This window comes from Antennarius striatus, chromosome 3 (genome assembly GCF_040054535.1).
Source record: "Antennarius striatus isolate MH-2024 chromosome 3, ASM4005453v1, whole genome shotgun sequence".
In the NCBI taxonomy this organism is placed as follows: Eukaryota; Metazoa; Chordata; class Actinopteri; order Lophiiformes; family Antennariidae; genus Antennarius; species Antennarius striatus.
Window position 1 is genome coordinate 6,667,068 of NC_090778.1, and position 17,318 is coordinate 6,684,385.

Below are 17,318 nucleotides of genomic sequence, written 5' to 3' on the forward strand. Positions count from 1 at the left end.
TCATATCACGAAATAACGTGATATTTTCATGTTTTAACGTGAAAAAAATCATATCATGAAATAACGTTATAATTTCACGTCATAACGTGAAAAGATATTGTTATAACAATCAACATTTCACGTAATTACGTGATACTGAGCCTCCCGGTTTTTATTTTCTTGGTCTGGCAGCTCTACGCTGCCGTAAATTTACATGCATCGCTGGTTATTCCTGCCGGTCATAGGGATTAAACGTCTAAGACTACAAAAAAGTATTGATAATATCTTTCATTTACCTTCTGATCGGTCTGTCACCACTCCTACCCCCTCTAAGCATTCACCATTTGTTGTTCAAATAGAATTTAACACAAACTCTACAATATAACACAGGATTCTTCATTTCTTTTGATAGATCGTCCTCGCCTTGTTGTACACCAATTCGCGGGTTTAGCTTGTAAAAAAAATATTTTTTCTCATTGGACGAGAGGAGGTCATGACCCGAGTGCATATTAAATGATCGAGAGCATTCGGGTCACTTCGGCTATTTCCGTCGGAATGCCGGAATAGCGGCGCTAGCGGAAATAGCGGCGCTAGCGGAAATAGTGGTGCTAGCGGGCGAAAAAGTTGTAAGTTTTAGCCTTTTTTCCGTAAAAATAAGAACGCCACTGTGGCTATACGGTCTAAAAACCTTGTTGCCAATCTGGAATTTACTTCGCCTATGGCAAAGTGGCGAATGGCTAGCGCAAGCCCAGCATCCAACGACACAACACATTTCAGCCGTGCGTGTGAGTACAAGGAACATCTTTGCATCACTTAAACATCACAACATGAGGAAAGCATCAAAATGCTGACTGTCAGTGTCAATCATAATGAGAGTTCAAGGCTAATATCATGAACTGAGACAAAGAATGTTCACATGTTCATCTCTCAGTGTGAAGCCTCGCTGGTAGCCACCCAGCGTTGGGGTGTGTCTAATGATTGAATTGTGTCCTCCTCCTGGCCCTCCACTGCCTCTTATTTTCAGATCTCAACAGCCAAAAATGAGGAAGGCAATATGCTGCTGTGTCATCGGAGATATTTGTGTCTCTGAATGGCAGGACTACCACACCGCTGCTTGAAGCTGTGTGTAGTTGAAAGCTGGGAGTCGCTAGTTCACGTTCCAACTTATGTTCACAGCAAGCAGTACCCAGACCGACCAAAGTCAGCTCAACGCTCCATATGAATAATCAAATTAATGGCTCCACGGATGCGAGGTTAGGAAATGGCTAGCATATTAGAAACGCAACTGCTATTGAATGACACCTTGCTTGACAAAATGTTTTCACGTGTCAGGTGCTGCAACAAACGCTGCCACAAAATGGAGGAAAATTTCCGTTACAAAAAGTCGAGTGATGTGAATGGATAAAGATCCAACAAACACCCAAACAAACTCTTTCAATCCAGTCCAACGGTCTTTGCATACATTATTTTCTCTAGTGTTACATGCCTGAAGCTGAAGCTTTTTTCTACATGATGTTATAATACAGTCTAAAAGATGCATGAATAACTTTCTAGGTAAAAGATTCCTCAATTTTGTTTAAAAAAAGAAACAAAAACCACAATATTAATACCCGTGGGAAGATTTCTGTTATTTGCAAAAGGAAACCTCTTTAATAGGATACCATAAAACTCAGGCTATTACGTAATAAATTTAGCAATTTATCTCAAGCTCATAAAAACTGTTCTTTTAAACAGTTTTCTCAACTAGTCCAGGTCATGGTTAGCATCACTCTGATACTGACATCATCACACCACAAATCATTTCAAACCTGATCTTCTCACTGAACAAGGCAATACATTTCTTTATCATAGGGGACCAGACACTATTAGCAGGTCTCTTGTCATCCAATTCATTACCTTGAGAGCCACCTTTAGAGAGCGGCTACAAGAGCAAAGCAGCTACAATCGGATAACAAATGATGCTGAGTGAAGAGACCAGGGGTCTCCTCCTGTTCTCCTTTTAGCTAAAGCAGAAGCTGCAGTCCATCTGTCAATTACATCAATAACGGGAGGATGGATTGTAATTTAAAATTCCCTACCTCCCAAGTTCTAAAGAGAAACATGCCTTTGTGAACTGACATTGAGTGGTGTGATCAATTGAGCATAGACTTAAATAAATGTGGAAGGCTATTATTCCCCTGTGTCTTTCAGCACACAAAGAGAACATGGCGGTACATGAGGAGAACAATGTCTATCTGGTAGTTTGACACAATAATCTTTAATTGTCTTTAACATGTAACAAGAGGATGGGCATCATCTTTGTTATAAGGTTTAAACTAAAGTCAGGAGATTATCTTTACTTAAAGCACTCCAATGTTGGGATGAGATTTTCTCCAGTTCTGAATTAGACTGAAAACATTTTTTCTGCCATTGCCATACAGATGAGTCATTTCTGTGTAAAAGTGCTACATCAGATGAACTTTCTGTCACTCACCAGGTCCTCTGATTAAGTATATTTAGAATTGTAATCCAGATATGTTCATATGAATACATCATTTAATTTACATGAGATCATGTTTCTATTGAAAACCTTCTATACACTCTAAAAAATGATTCAAGGACCTAGTAAATGTGACAGTAATATATACTTATGCATGCTCAATAAAAATTCTGAATATCATCATGATGAGTATTTGATTTGACTACATCACAATTAATTAGTAAAACTCCAACAGGAATATTTGTGTGAAATAGACACATGTAAATTAAGTTTACTTACTTAAAATAAAGTATTATTTGACTCACAGATTACGTGGTTTAAATATTTGTAATAACAAGTGTATGTTTCACCAACCTTTTTGAGAATATATTAACAAATATCAGTTAGTTTTAATAAGTGCAATTATTAAAGAAGTCAACTAAATTTTATTGAAGACGTAACTAACAACTTAAAAACATCTAGTAAACAGAAGGGACCTGATTCTGCAGTTTTAGGATTTTGGGGCGCTGGTCACTCACTCTGGCAGTGGCTCAGCGGTAGAAACAAAAACCAAATGTCTTGGAGACGGATCGCCCAGCCATCAGTGGTTCAAATCCCGCTCCTGCCAGGACATCCCTCGGAGTGTGAGCTGACAGTGGGAAATGTCAACTCACCTCCCAGCCACTGTCGAGGTGCCATTGAGCAAGGTGCCATCCACCCTCATCTTGGGGTGCAACCCCCCTCCCCCCAAACTCAGTTACTCAATTCGTGTAGGTAATTGAACAAAATCAATTCGTTCAGAGATACTAGAAAATATTACTTAGATTTTACTCATTGCTCAGGTTTTAACAGATTTGAGAGCTTTCATATCTACTCAATATTTGTTTCACTGATTGAATTAAGTAACATGCAGTATTCTTTTTTTAAGTGTAGGGGTAAAGCCAACAATATATTATTGTATTCCATCAGTGGCATGCACAGGATCATCAACTACATGTCCATAACATTGGGATCATTGTAAATTGAAGAAAACATTGTTTATTAATCTCACTGATCTAAACAGACTTGTTTAACTCCATCGTTCATATCTTTTTTAGGCTGTTTTTGATTCCAAAGAAAACACAAATGTTGTTAAAGAATCGTTTCTAAGGACATCTCTGGGTCATTCCAGTATTACGACTGGCCGAGTGCAACTTCCAATCAAAACCATCCATCATAATTACGTGGCATTTCAATCATGTCACTAGTCCATCATCCTCTCTCCCTCTAGCTGTCAAAGAAAACACAGCCGTTAGTTGTGTCATAAGTGGCCTGGGGTTAAATGTTTTTGTGTTTGTGACTTATTCAGACTGACAGTGTTTGTAGTGGAGCCTCTAGGGGTAGCAATGGGTAAAGCTGTCACTCAAAAAGAGCTACTTCAACGTATAATCCTCAAAGAACCTGGAGTTCTAAAAAAGTACTCTTGTGTTACAGATTAAGCTCCATTCTAAAACCTTATGAGTATACTAGAAAGCTGTTCAACACTGCATAAGAAAGTGAGAAGTTCAGAGTTGTCACCTCAATCCCACGAGAAGAACCTGTCCAGAATTGTACAACAGGAACAAGTTCATGAAGCCCAATGTGTCAATAGGAACAAATTGGGTCAGAGACCTTATTTGAAAATCTTGTCAGAATAAGACTCACTAAGACAAGATCTGAGAAGATCCTGTCTATAATTCATGTCATTTAACTGGATGTCTTTGGTAGACAATAAGACTAAATACATAAGAGCACACATGAGAGTCTTTGACTTTATGTTTTGTAGCATTTCAGTGGAGGACACATCAGTGGGTGAGGTTTTAACTGGAACAAGAATTATTTTATTGTCATAACGTTTTGTTGGTAGTCATGGCGCACAGGTATCTAGACTTGTGAGACTTTATCAAATGCTCCCAGGGATAATTCACCACAATCAGAGGTGGAGATGGTAGATAATGATGCTGCAACAAATATGAGGAACTCAAAGCAGTAAATAAACCAAGTAAAAGCAGCAGATCTTATTTCAGGGCTGAACTATGCTTATCTTAGAAAATGAAATGACGTGCCACCTACGCTGTGCATAAGCTCTTTGCTAACTTGACAAGACCCCTCGTTTAAATCTCATCTCACAACACAACACAGACACTCAGGATGGTGAAGCAGATGTGTCTTAGTGTAAAAAGGTGCACTAGGTTTAATTGGTATGTGTTGATTTTTAATATGTAAGCCTGAGAGCCACAGAACAATTACACTTTGTTTAGTACTTTTGCACATATTATCATTGTTGTGACACCATGCCTGCTGTGTTGTATCAGTAATAAACAGATTCCAATTGTCTAGCTGTGTGATTTCCATTTATTCACAGTCCACAACTCCGATAATAGATCCATAATAGCTGCAGGAGAGGGGTAATCCATCACTGTGTCTACCAGCTATGGCTTACTTGAGATATCATTTCCATATGCCAATGGCCTGACGTGGATTTTTTCTTTATGAAATGGTTATTAAATTATTTCAACTCATAATGGAGAAACCTTACCGCACACTGTTCTATTAAAAACTCATTTTCAAATGAAAAGGGTAAAATACTGATGCAAATAATTGCAATACCTTGCTGCAGCACAGATGATCAAACAGGTACGCAGTCTGAATTTAGTTAAGAAAAGGCCTTTTAAATGTATATGTAGGAACCCTTTGCGTCACCAAAACAATACTTTCAATGTTTCTTTACAAGTCCTGGATGCCTCTTCATTTGTCTTGGTCCTGAATAAAGAAAAGTGTCATTCATTTCTATAAATCCCATTAAGACAAACTGGTCAGGGGGGCGAGTCCCCTCATTTCACCCTGTTCATCCTGGGGCCAAATGTGACAGTGATCATTAAGAAGTGGCTCAGCCTTGAACAAGTGAGTCCACTCGACTGGTCTGACCCAACCACGTTACCCTGGCAACAGTATGGGAGAGCTTTGTTGCTGTTCCGGAGTCCAGCGCGTGTGTGTGTGTGTGTGTGTGTGTGTGTGTGTGTGTGTGTGTGTGTGTGTGTGTGTGTGTGTGTGTGTGTGTGAGGATAAAATCCAACACAGGTTTCCATGCCAGCAAAAATAAAGTGCATGGCATTACGTGGTCATGAGATCCTCCATGGAAGAACAGTCAGCTCCCAAAGGAAGGTTTATCCCATTCTGCTTACAGCAATGTGAGTAACCTTGAAGCTACTTGCAATGTCTTCATGAAGCACGCATAAACACAGGGCAGAGGGTTCACTAATGGAAACAGGGGTGCAGAAGAAGACTGGAGGTGCAATGGAGAAGGAGAATAGAGAGGAATAGTGATGGGTAGAAGAAGAAGAAGAAGAAGTACACTTTATTAATCCCTCACATCAAACATCACACATAGGGAGGCAGAGTGACGGGCAGCGGCTTCAGGAACGCGCCCCAATTGAGCAGCTTGTAGGGGGGACGGTGCCTTGCTCAAGGGCACCTCGGCAGTGGCCGAGAGGTGAGCTGACACCTCCCACCGTCAGCTCACACTCCCTCCGAAGATGTCCTGGCGGGAGCGGGATTCGATCCGCCGATGGTTGGGGCGATCTGTCTACAGGACATCTGCTCTACCGCTGAGCCACTGCCTAAGGCACGACATCACTGTTTTTCCACTGCACTTTGTCTGAGGCCAGTAATTATTTCTAGACAAAAGGCTCTGCGAGGTACACTTCCCTTTAGATAAGACAATGCCACCAAACAGCTTTTAGAAAAACAGCTGTTTGAAAGTCTAAAAAACAGCCACTGCAGGACTATCTTCTGTTCAGCACAGAATTCTGCAGTATGAGTTAATACGTTTTTTAAATAACCAGATTAAACAACAGCAGAGATGGAAGTTTGCACTGCAATAGAAATGACTGTTCAGGGAGAGATCTTAAAACACAGAGGGAATAAAATTTGATTCCTTACATGATTTAACTTTAAGGTTTAATTTGCAATGACACCACTTCAAGCCTGTACTATAAGAAATTTGATTATAATATTTCTCAGACTTGACAGTGGTGGCGTAAGTTCCCTTGTCTACTCGGAGATATTCGCACTTGATCTAGTGTTAAAAAGTTGATTGCAACAATTGAATCTGCAGTTCAAACTGTACATCTATATTTTACGGTGTTACACATTTTTATTTTGTTCTCACAAGGTAAAAACATCACCTCTCAGGTTCTGTAACAGTATGTATAATAGTTGTAGAATATTTTTCCTTATTAGATCTGGTGTGTAAAGTGTCCAAAGAGATCAACATTCAAAGACAAAACTTTCCGTATGATGTAAAATACAGCAACAACCATTTGTTCCACCATTCCAGCAGTGTTTAGCTCTTCTTAAGTTGACCCAAGTATGCAGATTTATTGCTCAAACATTGAACTGATTTCTGTGCGCATTACCACATCTTGTGGCATGTCATAAATCACTCTGACTTGTCATGATTTAGACTGAATTGATTTAATCACGCGGCGCTCACTAGCTTTTATAGTTCCAAATGTGTGAAGCACTACAGAGACAGCAGAGAGAACACCTCCCATCTTCCCATCTAATACTGCTGTCAGCTACATCAAACACACCTTTGATTAATTTAGAGCGTTGTTCATTCATCCGACCTCTCCTTGCTCTCAAAGCATATAATCATAGGGTTATTGACTCGAACACAGAAAGGAGAGCGCATTCTGTCCCAAGAAGCTTAACGAGCTGTGAACAAGAGAAAAAACACATTTCTACTATGAATGTTCCACCATTTTCCAGAGCGGGGATTAAATGAACCGCATCCTTTCCACCTTTTGTTAATCAATGGTAAATTTTACCTGTTCTCCTTGTAGTTCGAGGGCCTAATCCTTAATGAGTGAATGCTATTTCATGTTTTTCTGTGGATGCGGTGTGTTACAGGATATTGGGGTGATGAAGAGGCAATGTGACCCGCTCATCCCTCTTGGGTCACCTTAATGCTGCACAATGACGTACAGCAAACAGAATCTAACCTGTTGGATGGCTTCCTCTCTCACACGTTATTGGTAGGAATCGGATGTTTTACACATTATGGTAATCAGTAGAACTGCATGGCTAAAACCAAGAAGAGCCACTGATTTTAAGGGAAATAAAAACTAAAAACTACAGTATAACTCACTACCTCCTGCAATTAGCTGCAGTAGTAGTCAGTTTGAGTCCAGACGGATTTATCGATTACCGTACTATAATTTGGATGTTCAGTGAGCCATCTTCTTTGACTTACATTCTCACATCGGGCATTATTTAAAATGCCCGATGTGAGAAATGAGGTGGTGAGGTCAATACCAGTACACTAATTGTCCATCAGGCTCTTCCTCTGCCTTTATACTGTTAGATGCTACTATCGGTGGAAGCTTAATCCAATATATTCCTTTTATTAGTCCCAGAAGGGAAAATTCTAAGTAACAGCAACTGGTAAAAGCAACATAACCAGTGCAAGTACAAAAAAGTATCAAAAAATATACCAAGACCCCACCACACTTGAGATGTACAGTACCTGCTGTACTGCATCACAATTATTTGTTTTTTGATATACGTGAGATAGTAATCCTGACGTTAGCATCCAAATGTTTGACAGGAAACAGCTGTGTGTAAATACAAACAATGATAGCAGTTATGTGACATATGGTAATAAAAAGGAGTATGGCGGGTAAAACATGTACCAAGTTTGGATTACATAATGGCTCTTGTGGCTTTGGGGTTGCCAATTTTGCTTCACAACCCAAGCCCAAACATTTCACAGCCTGATATGGTGTCGGCGAGTGGATTCCAGAGAGATTTCCAGTGTTTCATAGCCTTTTAGGTGGTTTTCCAGTGGCTGTTTGTCTTGACATTTTGTTTTGGCCTTGTAACTCTGCTGCAGTGTGTGCAGCTGATAATAGGTCTCCCTCTTCTTCCTCTTTCTTTCCCTGGCTTTCTTTTGTTGCTTTCTACCGGATTATTTTTTTTAAGCCAGTGGAATGAGAATAAAGCATTTATGACCCTTAAAGTGCTCAACAGGGCTATGTAGTCTTGCTCGTGGATATGTAAACATGAAGTGTATATTCATGTTTATGAATCTTCCCCATGTGCATATATAAATCGATGAATAAACATGACTGCACGCACCATGAATATAACAAGAGCTGTTTACAATGTTATCTATGTGCATTCCAAACATTCCTGTGGCAGTGTGTGTTGATTTATGCTTACGCATGTTAATGTCTGTGAGAAAAGGCACACACTTATTTTACGTCTAGCATAGTATATTGCAGTAACGGTCTGCCTGAATTTGCAACTAATTAATTTGTGCACGTTGCTACAAGTGTGTTTATGTGATTATGAGGGTTTGTGCTGCATACATGTGCGAGGGCTGAACGAGCTCCAGCGGTGACACCATCTGGCCCGCGAGTGCTGAGGGGAGAAGAATGGGGGGAATGCAGCGATAACAGGGAGGTGCAGCACAACAATAAACAGCAGATGTAGTTCTGCAAAATGGCTCCAACAAACACAGTAATGAGTGCTGCACACCTCACACTGCAGGACTTAAAGACAAATAAAGGAATAAATTAAAGGGAAGGTAGGACGTGGTCTTCCCTGCATCTGCGAGCCACATGACTGTTCTTAAATCCCCTTAAAGATAGGGTCACAATATTGACACTACAACATTCACTAATAGCCAATATAGTGTAATTTGGTTATGTCTTAAGCAAATGATAATGATTTGTGTTTGAATTTATTCTAATTTCTAAAATACACATTATGAATCAGTCTTAATGCTGTTTAGAGTTACAGCATTGGTGCAGATCCAAGCATGCTAATTAGAGAATATTCTGTCCATGTGTCTATAATGTTGTGCTTCAAAACATTTTATGTTACTTAGAGAATGCCTGTGAATCATATCCTGTTTATTTACCACTTTTGCGGAGTTACCCTTACATTAACTTACCGCTCAAGTAGCGTTTTTGCACTTCATCGGTTGTCGTGTCAGTGCAGTTGGCCGACGCCAGCTGAGCAGTTTATTTTAGCTGTCAGACTCCCTTAGTCGCTCTCTGCCGTTGATCACTTTGCTGCTGCTGTTACAGCTGATGCATTTCTCATCCAGCCATCATCCCAGCACGCACTGGAGGCTTTTATTTCTTTATTGTTTTCCACCACTAGGCGTATTAATCCCTCCTAGTGTTTGAAGTTTGAAAGATTAAGATTGAATATTAAAGCACTTTATTTATCCACACAATGGGGAAATTATCTTTACACTGTACTTTTGTACATGCATATACAGTATATACAGTGGTACCTCCACTTACGAAATTAATTGGTTCCGGAAGAAATTACGTAAGTAGAAAATTACATAGGTAGAGTTTTCCATACAAATGCCCTAATCCGTTCCAAGCCCACAAAAATTCCGACATGTTTTATAAAGCATAAAAATGCATCAAAAAATGTAACGAATACATGCTACGTTTAGATTATTACACAATAAATGAGAGTTGTGCATAACGCAAAAAACAAAGAATTGAGTAAAGAATAAAAATGATGGTCATTTACCTTTTAACTGCTGTCCTCATTGTTTTTTGCCCTCTTTGGTTCATGCACTCCTATCTCATGATGCCGAACAACAGAGTGAATTCCAGTCCTCCTTTTGAACTTCTCCAACCACCCACGCAATGCCTTAAACTCCTTAAACTTCCTTTTGTTTTAATAACGTGGCGATTATAGATGCATTACGGCCGTATTCTTTGGTGAGATCAACCAAACGCATCCTTTTTTCATGCTTTTCTATGATCTCTTGCTTTGTTTGTATGGACAAAAAAAACTCTTTTCTTCATCTTTTCTTTTCCTCTTCTCTCCGTCACTTTCTTTGAGTCCATAGCGAATACTCAAAAAGTCATTATATTTGCGCAAAACTATCAGAACACCTCATGGGTCGAGTGCCGAATGCCAAAGACACTGCATTAGCACCGATCTACAAGCTCCACACAGATGTGGAGTGGCAACCCTCTTAACCAATGGGATGCCAGGAAGATACATAATAGGTAATAGCCAATAGCAGAGCAGCTATGAGAATGTAGCGTTCAGGAACCTGTGGGAGATTCAAGTATCAGCTACTGATCAGATACTGTGTTTTTACATTATGTAAGTCGAAATTTCTTTCCTCTGCTTAAAAAGCCACATCTCGACCAAGAGTCTTTAAATAATTACAGACCAGTTTCTAACCTTCCATTCTTATCTAAAATACTAGAAAGGGTAGTATCTCAACAGCTCTTAGATTATTTATCATTAAGAGGTCTTTTCGAACCATTCCAATCAGCTTTTCGGGCCCGCCATTCCACTGAAACAGCACTTACCAAAGTTGTGAATGATCTCCTATTAAATCTGGACTCTGATACCACTTCTGTTCTCCTTCTTTTGGATCTTAGTGCAGCGTTTGATACTATAGATCACTGTATACTCCTTGACCGACTGGAGAGACAGTTTGGTGTCTGTGAGTTAGCTCTTGCTTGGTTAAAATCTTATCTATCTGATAGGACACAATGTGTCTCCTACAATAATAAAACTTCTGCCTTCTCCGACGTCAAATATGGCGTACCTCAGGGGTCTGTCCTTGGTCGTCTATTATTCTCCCTGTATGTTGCACCTCTTGGTCAAATTATACGCAGCTTTGGAATAAGTTTCCACTGTTATGCGGATGACACACAACTTTATATGCCCATAAAAGCAGATGATCGATCTGAATTAATTAAACTAGAGGCCTGTATTTCTGCTGTGAATAGTTGGATGTCCAGTAATTTCTTGCTCCTAAACCCAGACAAAACTGAAATGTTAATCATTGGCCCTACGCGACATATAAACCAATTTCAACACCTAACAATATCTGTAGATAACTGTCTTATAACCCACATTCAACAGTCAAGAACCTTGGAGTAACGTTAGGTTCAACTCTTGCCTTTGACAAGCATATTAAAGAGGTGACAAAGATCGCCTTCTTTCATCTACGTAATATTTCCAAAATTAGGTCCTCTTTAGCCATGGCTGATGCAGAAATTTTGATTCATGCCTTTGTGTCCTCTAGACTTGACTATTGTAATGTTCTGTTATCAGGGTTGCCTCGGTCTAGAACTAGGTGCCTTCAGATGGTTCAGAACACAGCAGCAAGAATATTAACTAAAACTAGGAAATTTGACCATATCACCCCAGTTTTGGCTGCATTACACTGGCTACCGATTCATGTTAGATCCGATTTTAAGGTACTCTTATTAACATACAAAAGCCTTAATGGGCTTGCTCCAACCTATCTGTCTGATCTTCTTAAACCTTACACGCCGACTAGGGCTCTCCGCTCTCAGAATACAGGTCTCTTGTGTGTTCCTAGATTTAAAAAGAAGTCAGCTGGCCAGAGGGCCTTCTCCTATCGTGCCCCTTTCTTGTGGAATAACCTCCCTATAAGTATTAGACAGTCTGAATCTGTAAATGTCTTTAAATTTAGACTCAAAACATATCTGTTCGACCTAACATATAAGTAATATCGGGGGTGGCAGTCTCAATGTTTAGGTTTAGCCTAGTCCTGCCGATGAGTCATAGGATTTCTTAGTTAGGCCCCTGCCTCCCATTAATCCTCTGCTATTCTGGTCCCTCTAGCACCACTCTCGCCCCTGCTGTCTCTGTCTCTCTCCCTTCTTCTGCTGTTCTCTCTCACAGGCCTTTGTGTGGTGGATCATCGGCAATCGGCTACCTCTGTCTGCTTCCATGGCTGGCAATAGCACAAGCTGTACAGTGGTCCTGTTTCACCATACACTAGGGGAGTGCTGGTTCTGCCTCATTTGGTTCTGCTGTGGTTTTGGGGTTTTGCCAGAGTAACCTTGACTATAACTTTTTTGAGCTCAATGACTTAGGCACTGTTTGGTCTGTCCTCAGAGTGGTGGATCCTCGGCAATCGGTGACCTCTGTGTGCTTCATCGGCTGGTGGTGACTCGCTCTACTGGATGGATCGGCATGCCTTTGTTATACATTTTTTGTTACTGTTATTGTTACTGTTATTATTATTGTGTTAATCTGTACATGCGGTATCTATTGCTTCGTCTGTCCACTCCTGGAAGAGGGGTCCCTCCTCTGCAGTCTTCCTGAGGTTTCTCCCATCCATTTTTTCCCCTGTTAAAAGGGTTTTGGGGGGAGTTGTTCCTTATCCGATGCGAGGGTCGCACTGCTTGCAGTGCACAAAGGTCAGAGGGATATCGTCCATGTGCAGATTGTAAAGCCCTTTGAGACATTGTTTGTGAATCTGGGCTATATAAAAATTAATAAACTTGAAACTTGAAAACAAACTGAGAGTGGTAGACCTGTTGACCTCACCATCCGTAGAGCTAACATGCTAGGGTTGCTGAAAAAACAATTGTGACGGTGCCTTGCTCAAGGGCGCCTCGGCAGTGGCTGGGAGGTGAGCTGAAACCTCCCGCTGTCAGGTCACACTCTAAAGATGTCTGGCAGGAGCGGGAATCGAGTCGCAGACGGCTGGGCAATGTCTGGTCTTAACACGTCTGCTCTACCGCTGAGCCACTGCCAGCACACCATGGCCACAAACTGCAGCTCTTAAATTTCCTCTTAATTTAAATGCACGTATAGAATCACCTGACTGATTTATCTTTTTACAACTGCAAACATACTTATTACTTCATTAATATGACAGTTGTTCAACAATGACAAAGAGAAAAACTGAAAATGAGTGAGTTCTGAGGAAAAAGAAGCAATCAACAGATGTGGCAGGTCTCACTTCCCACAGGCCCTTCTTGAGACATTACGCTGAGTGTCTGACAGGAAAAAGGCTTTCTATGGAGAGCAATATGTCCTGTGAACCTCCCACCCATTGTCACAGGAAGCTCCCTGCTTTTTGATGCTCAGCCCACACACTGCAGCCCAAAATACAGCTGGGTGTCATTCCTCTGACTTATCTGATCCTCACACCCTTACACACAGAGAGGAAATGTTGCCTCGGCAACAGCTATTTCCACTGGTGGAAAAGGATAACAAATGAACTCCTATGAATGAAAAATGTTGATCTCACACTGTCAACAAATCAGCTCAGCATATTCCGAACCAACTGTTCAGTCTGCTTTTCACAACAAGGGTGTTAATGAAAGGCCTACAGAACAATAAATGACAAGTATTAACAAACATGTTATTTCTGTCTGCATTACCGACTGCTCACATTTTGACAGCCATTCTCGCTTCCTGCTCCCCTACAAAGCTAAATCAAAACACAAATGAGAAATAACAGATTATTTCCCAAACGCTAACTTGGGCGGCAGCAGAAGTGTTTTGACATCAGCCAAATTTCTGAGCGTGTCCCGCTGCGAGCAGAAGCAGTGCGAGGAGTCAACTCTATTCTCACAGCAGGAAGCCGACATGGAGGAGAATCCTAGAGATGCCTGACATGGAAGAAGAAACTTTAGATATGTATAAAGCCACACAGCGCCACAGTAAGGTCAACATCCTTTTATCACGGTATGTTCTTGAAATTCTGTTCAACACCCAGGGATGATGACTTTATTTGAAACACACGAAAGGGATTTCCCTCCTAATTTTTCAGCAAACCCCTGGTCTGTCAAAAAAATAAGCAGCAAAAAAACATTGGAAGGTCTAAAAAAAAAAAAAAGTGTGACCACTAAATTCCCAAAGGTTTTGCAAAATCTGCTGAGGTTGATTTTAATCTTCATTTTTTGTGTCAATGTTGTTTACAGTGTGTTTTATAAATATCCCCTGATGAATGAATCACTTGTTCCTGATACGTGTTGCTGGAGTTTTTACCTCTTTGGATCATTTTTTCTTCTCAATGAATCTTGGAAGAAGGTGAAGTTGTGTCAAATTCTGTGTTGCTACAACTGTTTCATCTAACGCTAGAGGATATTTAAAGATTACTGCAGTGGGACCTCTGACAAAAATGAAAGCAAAAGCTGATGAGCGTCCCCCGAAAGAGTCATTTGAAATGCTCACCTTTGGTATCTTGAATCCTCTCTTGGAAAATGTTCGAACAGCAAAAACTGAGTGAATAAATCCATTTCCCCCCCTTCAGAAAATACTGTACTTTCCACCAAGAGTCACCTGACAATGACATATCCCCCCCGACATCTGCAGAATGTATAGAGTAAGACGTGACCTCTATTCCTTCAGTGGGTCTACAGTAATGGATATATGCTATGGAGAAAATGTGCGATTTTCTCAATAACTCAATGAGAAGCAGTTGCAGAAACATAATAATTTATGGATCAAGTTTAGTAAAGCTAGAATGTGTAGTTTCCAAGTTATGTTGTGAACAAAATCAATGTTTTACCCATCCAAAGCATAGAATCCACAAAAAATAAAATAAGTCTACAAATGGAAAAAATGTGCAATTCAGAAAGACAGCTAGACGGACGTAATGATGACAGATGGGGACATTAAAGAGATTCCAAATGAACCCACGTGCTATTAATCAATCAATCAATCAATCAATCAATCCATCTATCCATCAATCTATCTACAGTCCTGCTAACCATTATTGGCACCCATGAAGTTTAGGTACATAATGTGGAATATCTTCTGAAAAAATGAATTAGGTGAAACTTTGGTTTTCTATAGAGAACTTGTCTTTGATATAAAAGAGAAAATGATAAACAGCGATTTAAAACAATAAACAATGGGAGGAAAAAAATAGAGAAATTGTGCTGTGTCACTGGTAATGGCACCCTTTCCTGTAAATCAATATGGAAACACATTGTGACTCATCTTTGGTAAACCAAAAATGAGAATCACATGTGATCAATTGCCAGTACCCATGTGACATGAATTAACTAATGAATGATTACTTCCGTGTTTTAAAAAGCCACCTGTTATCCCCCTGTTCCTTTTTCACAATGGGGAAAACAAAGGAGCTATCTGAGGACATCAGGAGTGCGATAACTTGCAAACACAAAACCTGCAAGGCCATCTCCAAAGATCTTGGTATCCCGGTTTCAACAGTGCGTAATGTGATTGAGAAGTTTCACAAGCATGGAACTGAATCTCCCTGGATCTGAGGGAAAGGGAAAAATTGATGACAGAAGTCTTCGAAGATTGGTGCCAATGGTGGGAAAAACACCATGTCAAACATCCAAAGACCTGAAGGCCAACATGGAACCATCTGGGGTCATGGTTTCAACAGGTACCATATGCAGCACACTAAACCAAGCAGGGCTGTATGAGCGAAGGCCAAGGAAGACACCATTACTGAGGCAAAGACATAAAAAGGAACAACTAATCTTTGCTAAGAAGTACCTGAACAAACCACGATCCTTCTGGGAAAATGTTTTGTGCACCGATGAAACAAAAATAGAGCTTTTTGGCAATGCACACCAACAGTTTGTTTACAGACGGTGCAATGAAGCCTACAAGGAAAAGAACACCCTCCCAACAGTTAAGCATGGTGGAGGACCCATAATGTTGTGGGGCTGCTTTCCTGCATCTGGTACTGGAGGCCTTCATCGTATCACAGGAATCATAACATTGGAGAATTACCCAGACATTCTTGAACAACCTGTCCTACACAGTGTTAGTAAACTTGGTTTGAGTCGAAGATCATGGATCTTCCAGCAAGACAACAACCCAAAGCATGCATCCAAAAGGACACAGGAATGGTCGAAAAGGGAAAAAATGACTCTTTTAAAATGGCCAGCAATGTGTCGTGATATCAATCCAATTGAAAATTTTTGGTATGAACTGAAATCGGCAAATATTCAAGAGCTTGAACAATTTGCACAGAAAAAGTGGGAGGAAATACCAGCTGAGAAGTGCAAGAAGCTCGTACATGGCTACAAGAAACGTTTGGAAGCTGTCAACACTGCCTAAGGGTGTGCAACTAAATATTAAAGAGAGGTGCCGTTATTGCTGCACATGCTGTGTTTTCTGTTTCTTCTTTGAAATTACAATATGTTAGTTGAAAAAACAATGTACTTTGTTAAATTTCTTTGGACCTCCAGTTAAGCTTGAACTGTTGAGTTCAGTGTATTTTTGTAGGTAAACTGAACAGAAGATTTTATCCTCAGAATGCACCAGAATGCAGGAAAACAACCCCATTTTCTAAAACATTTCCCGGGGGAGGCCCCCCCGGACCCCCCAGGGGGAGGTGTCCCCCCCACGCCTCCCGCAAAGAGCGTCGTCGTCCGCTCACTGCGCCACTGTCTTGGACACAGAATGTGCCTTTTGTGGCTTGCTCAATTCTTTCACACTGAGCCACAGTGGCCTAGTCATACTACCTCCTAGTGCAAGCCCAGATGATTGTTCCGTCATCTTAGCTGTTCATTTTATTTCTTCCCCTTTCAGGTTTGCTTGAAAGCTTTGTGTTTCCTTTGCTTGCAAACTGCTCTCCCTCCATTGATTATTCACACACAACACACATCACACTTTACTCCTCAATACACAATGCGTAAAAGCCTTTACATACACAGTACTAAGGTCCACCACACACATATGTGACAGACATATACCTGGTATCACATGTCCAAACCTCCTTTGGGCACCACTGGCTCAACAGTAGAGTAGATGTCGTAAGACCAGACATCGCCCAGATATTGGTGGTTCGATCCCAACATTCCGCCAGACATTCTCGGAGAGTAGGCTGACAGTGGCGCATTGGGTAGCGCTGTTGCCGCACAGAAAGGCGGTTCCGTGTTCGAGTCCCACTCTGTAGAGTTTGCATGTTGTCCCCGTGTCGCGTGGGTTCTCTCCAGGTTCCCCGGCTTCCACCCATCACCAAAACCATATGCTTCAGGTTAATTGGCTGTTCCAAACTGCCCATAGTGTGTGCGTGCATGGATGTCTGTCTCTGTGTGGCTCCGCTGCA

General features: G+C 40.8%; 1 protein-coding gene across 15 annotated transcripts in view; it reads right to left on the reverse strand.

Moving 5' to 3' along the window:
• fbrsl1 (fibrosin-like 1) overlaps positions 1-17,318 on the reverse strand; it is a 346,529-nt gene that overhangs the window by 232,395 nt on the left and 96,816 nt on the right. The window contains exon 1 of one of the 15 annotated variants that reach the window (XM_068311268.1): positions 9,417-9,549. The exons of the other annotated variants lie outside the window; for them this stretch is intronic. The gene's annotated coding sequence lies outside the window, so the exon portion shown is untranslated. Of the gene's footprint in view, positions 1-9,416; positions 9,550-17,318 lie in introns of those variants that run through there. 15 annotated transcript variants of the gene reach the window in all.